Source organism: Gopherus flavomarginatus, chromosome 10, assembly GCF_025201925.1.
Source record: "Gopherus flavomarginatus isolate rGopFla2 chromosome 10, rGopFla2.mat.asm, whole genome shotgun sequence".
Taxonomy (NCBI): Eukaryota; Metazoa; Chordata; order Testudines; family Testudinidae; genus Gopherus; species Gopherus flavomarginatus.
Window position 1 is genome coordinate 54632120 of NC_066626.1, and position 13306 is coordinate 54645425.

Genomic DNA, 13306 nt, shown 5'->3' on the forward strand with positions numbered 1-13306 from the left:
AGTGTGTGTGTGCATGTACACATGCACATAGTCATACAGCCTTTACAAGGCTGACTCCCTTTCCTGTACATGTATGCAAGGAATGAACAGAATCATGGCTTTGCCCTGTTGCCCTCCTGCCCCACACCATCCCCATACATCAATCAGCACAGCTGAGCTAGTACACAAATGGAAGAAACCTGGGACAGGTATAATAAGGATGCCGCAGGTCAATGCCTCCATCCACTCATGCAGCAAGGCGGGAGTTCTCACTTCTGGTCTGTCCCTGCGGCAGTGCTGCTATTTGCTACCTCTTGTTCAGGACAAGTGGCAAAGTCACAATCAAGCTCTTTCTGCTCAAAAAGAATAAAGCTCCAGTGGTTGGAATGGTCAGGCCAGTATTCCCGATTCCCTATTAAAGGACTTATTCTAAAGCCCTTGAAGTCACTGAAACCCTCCCCAGGGGTTTGGGACTGTGTCTTACTTTCAGTCCTCCAATATAGTGATACCAATGCTCTTTTTCTATTACTTGGCTTTTAAGCCTCTGCCACGGCTCCTAATTTCAGCATTTCATCTGAGAGTAGCTCTTTAGGGTTAGTAGTGCCAGGGCCGCCCGGGGAGGGGGGGAAGTGAGGCAATTTGTCCCGGCCCCGCAGGGGGCCCCACTAGAGTTTTTCGGGGCCGCTGGAGCGGGGTCCTGGAAAACTCTCACGGGACCCGGCCCCCAGAGCTTCTTCCTTTCCCGGTTGTCGCCGGCGGGGACGTCCTTCTGCTCCAGGGCGGAAGGATCCCCCCCCCGGCGAATTACCGCCAAAGCGGGACCCGCCTCCGAAGCGCAGCTGGGTCTTCGGCGGTAATTCGGTGGCGATGGGGGGTCCCCGCTTTAGCGGTAATTCGGTAATTCCTTCCGCTCCGGGACCCGCCGCCGAACTGTCCCGAAGACCCGGCTGCGCTTCGGCGGCGGGTCCCGCTTCAGCGGTAATTCGGCCGCGGGGCTGCCCGCCGCGGGTCTTCGGGACACTTCGGCGGCGGGTCCCGGAGCGAAAGGAATTACCGAATTACCGCTAAAGCGGGGGCCCCCCACCGCCGAAGACCCCAGGCCCCGGAATCCTCTGGGCGGCCCTGCGTAGTGCCATTATAAACCAGTATTTTATCCCTGAATAAAAAATTCCTCTGGGTTGAATCTGACAAAGCCAACTCTCATAATAGGCTGTAATGATTTCTAAAATTTCAGAGGCAATTGCTCTGTTCACTGGTAAGCTAGATATGAATGCAAACTAAGGAATGGTGAGGAGGAGGAAACTGGAGAATAAGAAACTACACAGAGTTCCAGGACTTCCTCTTTCCTCTGCTATCTGATGACAAAAATAAAGATGCTAAACATGCACAACAAATATTTTCCATATTGTTTTATTGTATTATGTGTCTGAGCATAGTTCAGTAGGAATGTTCTTAGAAAACTAGTTCACCTTGGAGTTAATGGAAATGTATATCAGTTAGAAGTCACAGCTACCTTTAAAAATTATTCACCAGCATTTGAAAGACTCATTTCAATTCCATATAGTTTGTTGAGTATCTTTTCGCCCCATAACTTACAAATGTGAGAAAAGGTTTGTGTGAAAACCTAGATTCAAATAATTCCGTAGTATATAAAACCCTATAAATAATTCCCTATGTTACGATGGCAAAGGAAACATTACAGACTTTTTAACAGCAGGTTGATAGGCAATATGCTTTTGTAAAAACTAGGTATCCTGAGTAAAATCCTGTCTCCTCTGAAGTCAATGGGAGTTGACTTCAATGGGTCCAGGATTTCACCCCCTGGTGTTTTGTTTCCTTATCTCTTATATTATGTAAATATACTAAAGTTAGAATTTATCTGCTAAAGTGTATGGGGTTGTATGAAAGAAATCCAAAACTAACCCAAAATGTATTATCAGGAAAACCCATCCATTGCTATCAGAGCTGTTTCTTCCTTACTGCTTTCTGAGAGAGCTGCTTTTCCAAAATAGACCTTTCTTCTTGTTTTTTCCCTCAGTGCCTGGGTGGGGGAAGCCAACTGCTCCTTGTGGTTGTATATTAGGATTCCTCTCAGCATTAGCAGGAGGGCTATGCTTGAGATCATCTCTCTGATAAGCCTTAAAGTGAGTCTTAAAGGGAAATATTAAAGTAAAAACTGTGGTGCAGGTTGTAGTGTTCTTAGTGAACTGTGGAAAACCACCCCAAATGGCAAGAGATCAGTTCCAGCTGTAAAAGAGAGTTTTAGCTTTAGCCATGTATAAATGTCTGGTCTGTGATCTACTGCATACAATATGATGTGGTCCCATAAATGCAGCACTGATTTTTTGCATTTAAAAGAATCCTAGTTTGGGTTCTTCATAATGAGTTAGAGAGTTGGGTGGAAGGGCAGAGACTCATTCATTCATCTGATTTCTCTAGTGCTTATGCAGTCTTCTCTGTAGAGACTGTCAGATGTTTGGGAACCACTCATATTCTTTTCAGTTTTTTCTTTGAGTCCATTCTAAATGGTGCTTGAAATATTCCCCAGTGGAGGCAACTTAGAGTTTAGCATTTTAGATTAACCCTGTCACAGACCATCTTAAGAAAACACATGCTGATCGAGGGTGGAATAACACCTAGCATGTGTTTGCTGTGTTCACATACATGAAGCAGATGAGCCACACATTTCTATGAAATGCATACTTTTCCTTGATTCCAAGTAACTCAGTTTCATAGCTGAACTGTTGTGGCACTGGCTTTCCACTAGATCCAAGATATGGAAGAGAACAGCATGGGTTGCTTTATTCTCATGTTTTCTGTTAGAGATAGACCTGAAACCAAAGCCCGGCATCCAAATACCGTCAATCATTGGGGTAGTTTGTATTCAGTCATACAGTTTGCATTTTGGCCCTGTCATGCAAAAGAAACCAGATGAATTCACAAAAAGTGTATGTTGGTCAAAACACAGCTTTAGAATGCAAATAATTTCCTAACCTCTTAATTTACTCAGTAGGTGACAGGTCTCTTTTTGCCCAGAAACATCAGGAAGTGTTGTTCTGTCCTTGAAGTGTGTGTTTCACCATCCATAGCACCACCTCTACCCTGTCCTTCCCCTGACATACAGAGTCTTGTTGAATCATTGCAGTATGTTAAGCACTTGGTTTAAATATCAGAATTCTAGTGGGTTATGATGCGGTCATAATCTGTCACGATCAAAAAATAAGAGACGGTAGGTGATCTGATCTCTGAGTTTTGACTGCATTACCTCTCAGTGTATTATCTGCCATGATCTAATATTGTCTATTAATACCTTGAAAAAATGAGCAGCAGCATAGGAGTGAAAAGTGCAGTGCATATTGTTACACAAGACCCATCTCTTTTCCTAAGAACGTGTAAATGGTATTTTTAAAGTACTGGGCAAGTATTTGTCATAAGTTACAGATGAGACACCAAGAGGATAGGAAAGTTAACTGCCTATAGAAATGGCCAAATGGCTTCTGCAAAAGTTGGGCATGGGTAAAAGTACCTTTGACTCTAGTGCTCCTTCTCCTACAGGCATCTCCAATTGCAATGACTTGGAAGGGAAAGCTATCAAGCCGTTTACCTTTAGGTCACTGGTGTGTATCTTGCCTTGGTAAAAAGTCACCACAAATGATTGACCCCAGGATGTAATGTGCTGATCCTCTATTCAAACACCTTGAAGCTTGGGACTGTTTGAGATCTGAGTTCAGGCCCATCTTTGATCATTACAGTCAAGAGGTTGGTGGTTGGATGAAATGAGTTAGTAGTATCAGTCCAGTTCCTAGTGGGTAAATGTCCACATCACAAAGAACTTGTGCATCTTTTATCAGTGCTGTATCTCTTCTGTGGATTGAAGATGTCAGTTTCCAGGGCTGTCAATCCAGAACCTATTATGAGTATTACATTTACTTTGATTTCTAAAAAATGGGTTCCACTCAACGAATATGTCTCCCGCAATGCTCACCGCTTTGACTCATACTGTCAACAAGATTCTTGCCTCCACTAGCCACAAACCATACATAGCAGACTACAGGGTGTGTATTAGCAACTCTAGTCCCATGAAGTCTCTTGTGTATGGTTTCTGGCCATTGGACTCTGGCAGTCCAGTGATTCTACTGCCCATGACCAGGGCTGGCTTTAGGATGTGCGGGGCACGATTCGAAAGAGCTGCTGCCGAAATGCCGCCGAAGATAGCAGTGGCAATTTAGCGGCAGCTCAATCTGTTGCTGCTGTTTCCGGTGGCACTTCGGCGGAGGGTCCTTCCTCAGCAGCAGTTGTCTTCCAGAGCCTTACCTGCAGGGCCCCTCTTCCAAAGCTGCGGGGCCCTATTAGGCGCGGGGCCTGGTTCACGGGAATTGGGGGAATCGGCCTAAAACTGGCCCTGCCCATGACCCAGTTATTCTGGCACTTCAGCACCCACACTCTTGAGGACATTGCTATTGTGGAGTTTGACTCCTCAGTGTCCAGGGAGCTATGGAGTCCCCATTTTGCAGCTTCTCTGTTTCTTGGGCAACCCTTCCCTTCCATGCATCAGAATCATAGGAGTTCTGCTGAGTTTGGAGACCTTTCATGGCTGATGGACAAACCAAAAGAATCCAGCTCTCACTGAACGCTCCTCACTACCTATGCTGAGACACACAACAGTTTCTGAACTTTTCCCTCTCATAAACTTATTTAAAAGTGATCAACACCTTCAATATTTGCAGAACAAGTGGTAAAGATATACATATATCTATATAGTACTGGTGTTCCAGATGCACATGAGTAGGATGAGTGGTACAGGGAAAAACACTATTGGTCTGTCCCACATGTCACATTTCTATCTATCTGTCTACTCTTGTGTCTGCACCTACAGCTTGCTAAGACAGAGCTTTGAAGAGGGAGAGATTCACAGTCTCAATCAGCCTGGTTTTGTGCTCCATCTTTATTAGCTTGTAAGCTCTTATTTTCTTGAGGATGGTTGGGGATATCTCTTTTGTGGCTTACATGCACTCCTAAAAAGGTGTGAGTAGCTTTTATAAAACTTATTCTGGCAGTCAGTGGATAGTCTATATATAAATGCACAAAGAAAATGTGGCTATTGAGATATAAAGTAGCGGTGCAGGGTACTGTAATGCAAGTCCTTCAAGAGGTCTCAGAACAGTGTGCCTGCTGTTCCTGTTTTATATGGGAAACGTATGTGCAATTACTAGCCTGGAATGGAGAAGAAATACAAGGTAATAAGGGATTACTGAACATTGTCAGTCATTTAGTGCAGATGTTTCTTTGCTTGTAATGCAATAGGAAAAGTCAATAACATGCAAAAGGAAAAGTCAGCAATGTCAGATCTATCCTTCCATAAGAATATTGTTTGAGACACTACTTGGTAAAGTTAAAAGTGAAGAGTCCAAGGTTGTTAGGTGCCCCACTCACAATGAACTGGGAGGAATACATTATGGGCTGAGATATACCTCACTGTCATAACTCACCTGCTCTTCTGGTGTACCTGCTTATATATGGGAGTTGGACAACTAACTTCCTTATTTGCCTTTGACAATCCCAGTCCAGTTTTGCTTATATACAATGGGCCAAATCCTGATCCTCTTCAAGTCAATAGGAATTTAGTCAGTGAATGGAACTAATGATTTGGTCCTCTGTTTGTTAAAGGATTTTTTGGATTTTCATTTATAAAAAGAATCACATTTTTAGAAATGGACAACTTTTATTTAAAAGTGAAACAGGCTGTCCATATGTAAGCTGCAGAGGTTGCTATGGTGTAACTAAGTTTACGTCCATTAAGTTGCAGGCTCAAAAGTATTTCCCTGCCAACGCTTACATGTTGAACACAGAAATTACAGCAACACAAACATTTGATGATTGGGAGATCCAGTTAAATACACGTAAACTTAATTTTAAAGTACTTATGCATGTGCTTCATTTTAAGAACATGTGCGGGTCCATTGGCTTCACTGGGGCTATTTGGATGCTTAATCATGTGCTTAGTGCATGGCTGATTTGGGGCCAGAGTGCTCAGCCCCTTGTGGGATTGAGCCCATAATGAGGTGTATTTTGGCATGGGCATGTGTGTACACTAGAAGAGCAGGTGAGAGATGCCGGTGAGGAGGATCTGTGACTATAATGTATTCCTCCCTATATGCACAGGTACATGTGTTAATATACGTGGATATATTTTTAATCTTTTATGGGTGAGTATGTGGGTGTATAGATGCAGACAGCTCTGGAGTTGAAGTAGCAATTGATTATGACAAAGCACAACAATTGCGGGGCGTGGGGGGAAATATTCGTCAGCAAAAGCAGGATAAACACCCTACTGTAATGGAAAGCAGCAGGGTGATTTTATTACTTACACAGACTTCGGTTTCTAAATTTTCAACCAAAAGCCATCCCCATCTTTCCCTGATATGGTGAATTACATGCTGTCCATTTGTGTTTGTACAACTCTCTCTAGCTTGACATATAATAAAATAATAACCCCCCCAAAAATCTCCTCCTTAGCTTGGTTGGCTGGCAGTTTGGAAAACCTGAGCATGCCCCAATAAATTTTAGTCTCTAAGGTGTCACAAGGACTCCTCATTTTGGGGGGGATAAAATTGTACTGAGTATTTTAAATTGAAGTCTGATTCAGTAAGAAAGATCTTCACAGTGGGGAAGAAAACTGATCCTCCAGGACATGTGCTCATGAAAAACTTTGCAAATGATCTTTTAATGTGTTTCTATTATCAACAGGCAAAATTAATAACTTCTCAATACATATTCAGTATTAATCTATGTCACCCTGTATTGTGTGCATTATATTACCTATGTCTTTTGGTTTCCTGTCTCCTTTGTCTTTGACTTCAAGATACTGTATAGACACAATTGATATTAACATATATGATCTGTCCTTTTTCCATCAGTTTATTACTTCTGCAATGTAGGTATATTCTTACCTTATTATCTTGTGTTTGATTTCAGCATAAATGTCTTTGTGAGAGTCAGTTTGGTGCTTGACAACTACATTAGTTCCATAGGGAGTTTGCAAAATGAAAGAGGATACATCTTGGCTTTGTGGTAATAAAAAAAGATTTGCACTCTCTGGCAGGGCCGGCTCTAACTTATTTGCCACCCCAAGCAAAAAAAAAAAAAAAAGCGCCATCCCACCGCAACACCCCCCTCCGAGCGCTGCACCATCCGGCAGAAACACCCCTCCCAACAAAAGCCCTTGGGGTAAATCCTGTAGTCATTCTCAGCTAGGCTAAATTCTTACTGACGTCAACAGCCAATGGCCTAAATTGAAGACTGAGATTAACTAAAGATTTGGTCCCCTTTCTTTTGAAAATGAACAGAGGCTGAAACTGATTGCAAATGTATGAATACTTTTCCTACCCAATTGTCTGAGTAGCTACAATATATGCAGCTGATAGAAGAACCATATTGCTTTCGTAATGATTTCCATCTAGTCCTGCTTTTGTTGCTATCTCAGTGTAGATGATAGAAAGTCTTCAAAAAAGACTCATTTCTATGTTCAAATCACATTGCTTTGTGGTTATAATGTTATTTACTACTCATGTCTGTTCTAATAATCCTAATTATTATTATTTTCCTATTAATAGCATCTGAAATGTGCTAGCAAATAACAGGAGAAGATCTGTGCCCAGAGAAGCTTGCAATCTAAGACCTTGACCGTGCAAGGTAGACATTCGGGTAGATCCTAGCACCCACACAAACTCCCACTGAAGTCAGTGAGTTCCATGTACACTCAAGGGTTTACCTGTGTGGCGTCAGTGGCAGGACCAGGGCCAAAGATGAGTGAGATTGACATGCGACAGAAGCAAGTGAACTAAGCAAGAGCTGATGTTCTATGTATGTAGCAGTATGATTTTAATTGACTGTTTTGCAGGATGCTGTTAAAACACTCTTTTGGGTGTAAAGCTGCTGTATGTTGTTTCCAAGTGAATATTGACTACCCAATAGTATAATTATAAATGGGCTAAATTGCGTAGGTTTTTCAGCTAGTTGTCATTTCACATGGGGCCTGGTCAAATAATTTGAGTGCATGTCTGGTGCTGGGAACTCTTGAGCTGTGACCCAGAGTCTGATACCTACTCCTTCTGAGGCCTTGATCAAGTCATTTCAGCCAATGTTTGCAAACTTTGTTGCCTGAATTTAGGTGCCAAAATGGTTGGCTCAATTTTCAGAGATGATGAGATCTACCAGCACCAGCAAGATTGAGGGGGGAGAAGAGGACTCATCTTTGACTAATTTTTTATTTAAAATAAAATGGTTTGACAAAGGATCCACAAGTTGTTGGTAACAGATAGGTTAAAGAAATGTGGAAAGTTGCATATCTAGCAATTAATTTAAATAGTATCCTTAGTTTCTTAATGACTGTGACCTTGCTCAATATCTGGGGATGTCTGCTTGGGGATGGACAGACAGATTAGACTGATCTAAGCTAATGTTAGGGAATGGAAATTAAGGAATGGAAGGAGCAACCCTTGTGCACTACTTCAACAGCATCCAAGGTCCTCAGAAATGTTTTTGGAGTTTGACTCATTGACATTGCTCATTTATTTACTCACATTATCCATGAGAAAACATGATAGAAATTCCTTGATCAATAATAAACACAACAAACATTTCCAAATAATACTTCAAGAAATTTGTATGAAAAAGTTTATTCTTGTTTTACTGAAGAATTCTTGGCATTAAAGCAACAATCCATGGTAACAGTAGCCTCTCTGACTCAGAATGGCTTACACTGTAATGCATTTTGTCATAGTTCATATCTAAGCAATAAGACACGACCAGCAGTGCATTTCTAGGTGATTATCGCACAAGGCTAAAAATGATAAGTCACAAGCCAAACATTAAGTGCCTGTAACCAATGGAGAAGTACAATAATAACTCTGAAACCTGGAGTATTGTAATGCTGTTAATGAATATGTCATCAGTTCAAGGACAGCTTTACTACTAGTTACTGTTTGATAAACAAAATGTTTTTAATTAATAATCTCCAGGGTCCTCAATTCTTTAAGGGTTAAATCCTACAAACCAGGTGAAGGCTGTGAAAGTCCACATTTCAGTAGGACTCAACTGTGCAGGTAAGGGATAGGATGTGAAGAATTCTCTCCAGGATTCCTGGACCATAGTACAAGAGAGGATTGTAAGGGGTGGGACATGAGGGCTGTGACAGTCCAGGAGAGACTTTGGCTAAACAGACCCAACAGCCAAAACATCCTTTGAAAATGAGCTGGAGTAGCTCAACACAAGTAGGCTATTTACACAGAGTGTGTACTGGAATAGATGTATTTTAGTTATGTGAACTGATTTTTCAAAGCTGATGTTCACCTGCAGTTCCACTGGCTTCAATGAGATTTGCAGGTGATCAGCACTTCCTTGGAAATCAGACCAATAGTGTGGTAAATGTACATGACACCTTACAATGGATAAGTGTTAAAAAAAGTGGGGTTCCTGCCTTCAAAAATTTCCACTGTAAAATGATTGCTGATTTAACTTCCATGTGCAGCTGGCAGAGAACAGAGAGAGAAGAGTAAAAAGAGATCTGGACTTTGGTAAATAAAATAAACAAGACAATTTAATGAATCAAAAGTGGAGTAAAATAAAAGTTGAATATAATAAAAATAAGCATGGTAATATTTAATTTTTATTTTTTACAATTTTGTTTATTTTTAAGCATTTTCTTTTATCGATTTAAATGTCCATAGTTGTGCCAAATTCTGAGTTTACAACATTTTTTTTCTATTTAAATTTTCAGAGTTGAGGGAAAATGTGGCGGGTCAGACAATAATTATTTAATGACAGTAGATGCTGAGATTCAAAAAGTTAAAGCTTTATAACCTTTAAAACACAAATTGTCAATGTCACATGTCAAAATATCCAAAGTAAATAACGTTCACTCAAATGCTAATAAGTTCCAAAGCAACATTTTTCTTTCTTTGCCTGTCTGTAAATTCTGATTATTATCGATGGAAATATTTTTGTTGGTTTGTGTGTGTGCATTAAATTGATGTTTGCAGACCTTCACCAATAAAGATATCCCTTTAATGACATGGCTCTGTGTTCAAGTCCAGGAGGAAACTAAATTTAGGAAGCCCATTATCTTGTCAGTTGCTTGTGCACAGCTCCCACTGAAGTCAATGTGCAGACCTGACTCTCTGAGCTCCTCCTGCAAAGATCCAGGGCCAGGAAAATTGAAGACATCCTTGCTACATCAGATTCCCTGGATAACCTTTAAACACAGAGATAAAGATACAGATGCGAGGATAGATGGAGTAAGGCCTCAGCATTGATAGCCTCTTTTCTAGATCTTGTGCCCTATTGCAGTCTCACAGTTCAATGTTGCTTGCTCCCTGAGGGCAGCCTGTGTTCGAGGTCATGAGATCTGGCCTTACTCATTGACTCCTTATAGTTCTACCAAAATATAACTTGAAATCAATGGAATTATAACAGAATAAAAAGAAGCATAAGGGAATGGAGAATTAGGCTAATGTGCAGCAAGTTTAAAATGCAACTGGTGATCAAAGAATCATAAAAATGTGGTGCTGGAAGGGACCTCAGGAGGTCATCAAGCCCAGACCCCTGTGCTGAGGCAGGACCAAATATGCCTGAACATGACCAGTGTACGTCCAGCTTATTCTTAAAAATCTCCAGTGATTGGGATTTCACAGCCTCTCTTGGAAGCCTGTTCCAGAGCTTAACTACCCTTTTACTTAGAAAGTTTTTTCTAATATCTAACCTAAATCACTCTGGCTGCAGATTAAACCTATTACTTCTTGTTCTACCTCCAACGGACATGGAGAACAACTGATCACTCTCTACTTTATAACAGTCCTTAACATATTTGAAAGCTGTTATTGGGTCCCCCCTCAATATTCCTCTCTCAAGACTAAACATACCCAGGTTTTTTCTTTTTGTCTTTTCTCATAGTTAGGGTTTTCTAAACCTTTTTATGATTTTTGTTGTTCTCCTCTGGACTTTTTCCAATTTGTCCACATCTTTCCTAAAGTGTGGTGCCTAGAAATGGACAAAGTACTCCAGCTGAGGCCTTCCCGCCAAGTAGAGTGAAACAATTACTTCCCATGCTTTACATACAACACTTCTGTTAATACACTCCAGAATGATGGCTTTTTTGCCACTGAATCACTTTGTTGACTCATATTTAATTTATGATCCACTATAGTCCCGAAATCCTTTTCAGAAGTACTACCGTCAAGCTAGCTAGCCCCCATTTTATAGCTGAACATTTGATTTTTTCTTTCCTAAGTGTAATACTTTGCTGTTGTCTTTACTGAATTTCATCTTGTTGATTTTAGACCAATTCTTTAATTTGTCAAGGTTGTTTTGAACCTAATCCTGCCTGCCAAAATGCTCTCAATCCCTCCCAGTTGAGTATTGTCCAGAAATGTTATAAACTCACCCTCTACTCCATTATCCGAATCATTAATGAAAATGTTAACTAGAACCAGACCCAAGATTGACTCTTCCGGCACCTCACTAGATATGGCCTCCCAGTTTAACAATGAACCATTGATAACTATTTGGTGAGTATTGTCTTTCAACCAGTTGTGCACCCAATTTATTATAATATCATTTAGACCAATTTCACTAGTTTGCTTATGAGAACGTCATGTGGGACTATGTCAAAAGCCTTACTAAAATCAAGATATATCATGTCTACTGCTCTCCACTATCCACTAGGCCAGTAAGTCTGTCTAAAAAGGAAATTAGGTTGGCTTAGCATGATTTGTGCTTGTCAAATCCAAGCTAGCTATTCCTTATTATCCTATTATCTTATACATCTAACTTACTTAAATATTTTTAACATGTTCTTTCCCTGTTTTGGCTTGCATTCCTTCCCCCTTATTAATACTAATTGTGTTAAATAATTGGCCACCATTAACTGTTTTAGTGAATACTGAAGCAAAAGAGGCATTAAACACCTCAACCTTTCCCATATAGAGACACATGGTCCCCTAAACCTATCCCTCACCAAGAGGTGGGGAAAAGATGTCACAGTTGTAATTTTTTATCTAGGTATGTGCTCAGATTCTATGGGATGGGCAGCAGTATAACTACCTAGGCAGGCAGATCCTTGTATTGATCAATGCAAACTAAAGCAAAGGGTCATTGTCCACTGACACCCAGGCCTCTGAGAAAGGTCAGACCAATGGGACAGAGACTAAACATCTCAATACAGGTGTATGCCTCATGTAAGATGTATTCCTGCTTCATCTCACTCCAACCACTTACTTACACAAGGATTGAAAAGGCATTAAAGGATTGAAGGCATTAAACCCCCTCCACTACTCCAGGGGTCCAGATCCCCAGAAGATGACAGTATGGCTTTTCCCCCTTGGTCCCATTAACGGTTTCTCTATGTGAAAATGTTTTACCAGTATAGTTAAATCTACATAGTCTCACTGGTTCAGCTCCTCATGTGAACACTCCCACACTGGACGAAGAGAGCCCTTTCACTCCAGCTTAAACCCTTTCTAAAATAACATAAACTAACTCTCAAAAGGCACCTCTTATAGGGGAATAAGAAAGTCCACACAGGCTGCTACACTCGTATAACTAGATCAGCTCAAATAATAACTAAAGTTGATTAAAAATTGGCTATTAGGAGCAATATTACAGTTGTTTCCCTTATGCCCTCAATTCTCTTCTATGGCGTAGGCCCCATGGTTGGACTATATCTCCCTTTATGCACTGCAGTCATGGAACTTCCATGATGCACTATAAAAGTTCATCCACATGGGAGGCTGCAGGGCATTGTAGAAGATGTAGTCTAGTGGGGTGGGGTGGGGTGGGGCAGAGGGGCACAAGACACCTAAAATACCACAACAACTCAGGCAGACACACTTTAATGTTGAAGTGGCTGATATGAAATATTTTGTTCAGATTTTCCTGATGGGAGCAAAACTGACATTTTCCTGTGAAAAATTTTAATTTTGAGAAAACCATATTTTTTGTTGAAAAAACATTGTGATGGAAAATTCCCAGCCAGCTCTACCAATAAGATGAAACTCAGTGAAGTGCTTGTTTAAAAAACAAACAAACAAACAAACAAACAAAAACAGCACCCAACTGTTCATGTTCCAATTTGGAACATAATGTTGATCACTGCTGTTCTGACATTCCAGAGAAATCCGAATGAAACATCAAGACTAGCTCAGTGGTAAACTTTTGCAATGCAGCCTGAGACGTCACAAAACCTAAGCAAAGGTGTGTTGAGTTTTGAGCAAAAGGGATCCATTTTGGACATGAGTGGAAATCAGTCAAAATTCAATGGTTTTTCATTGTT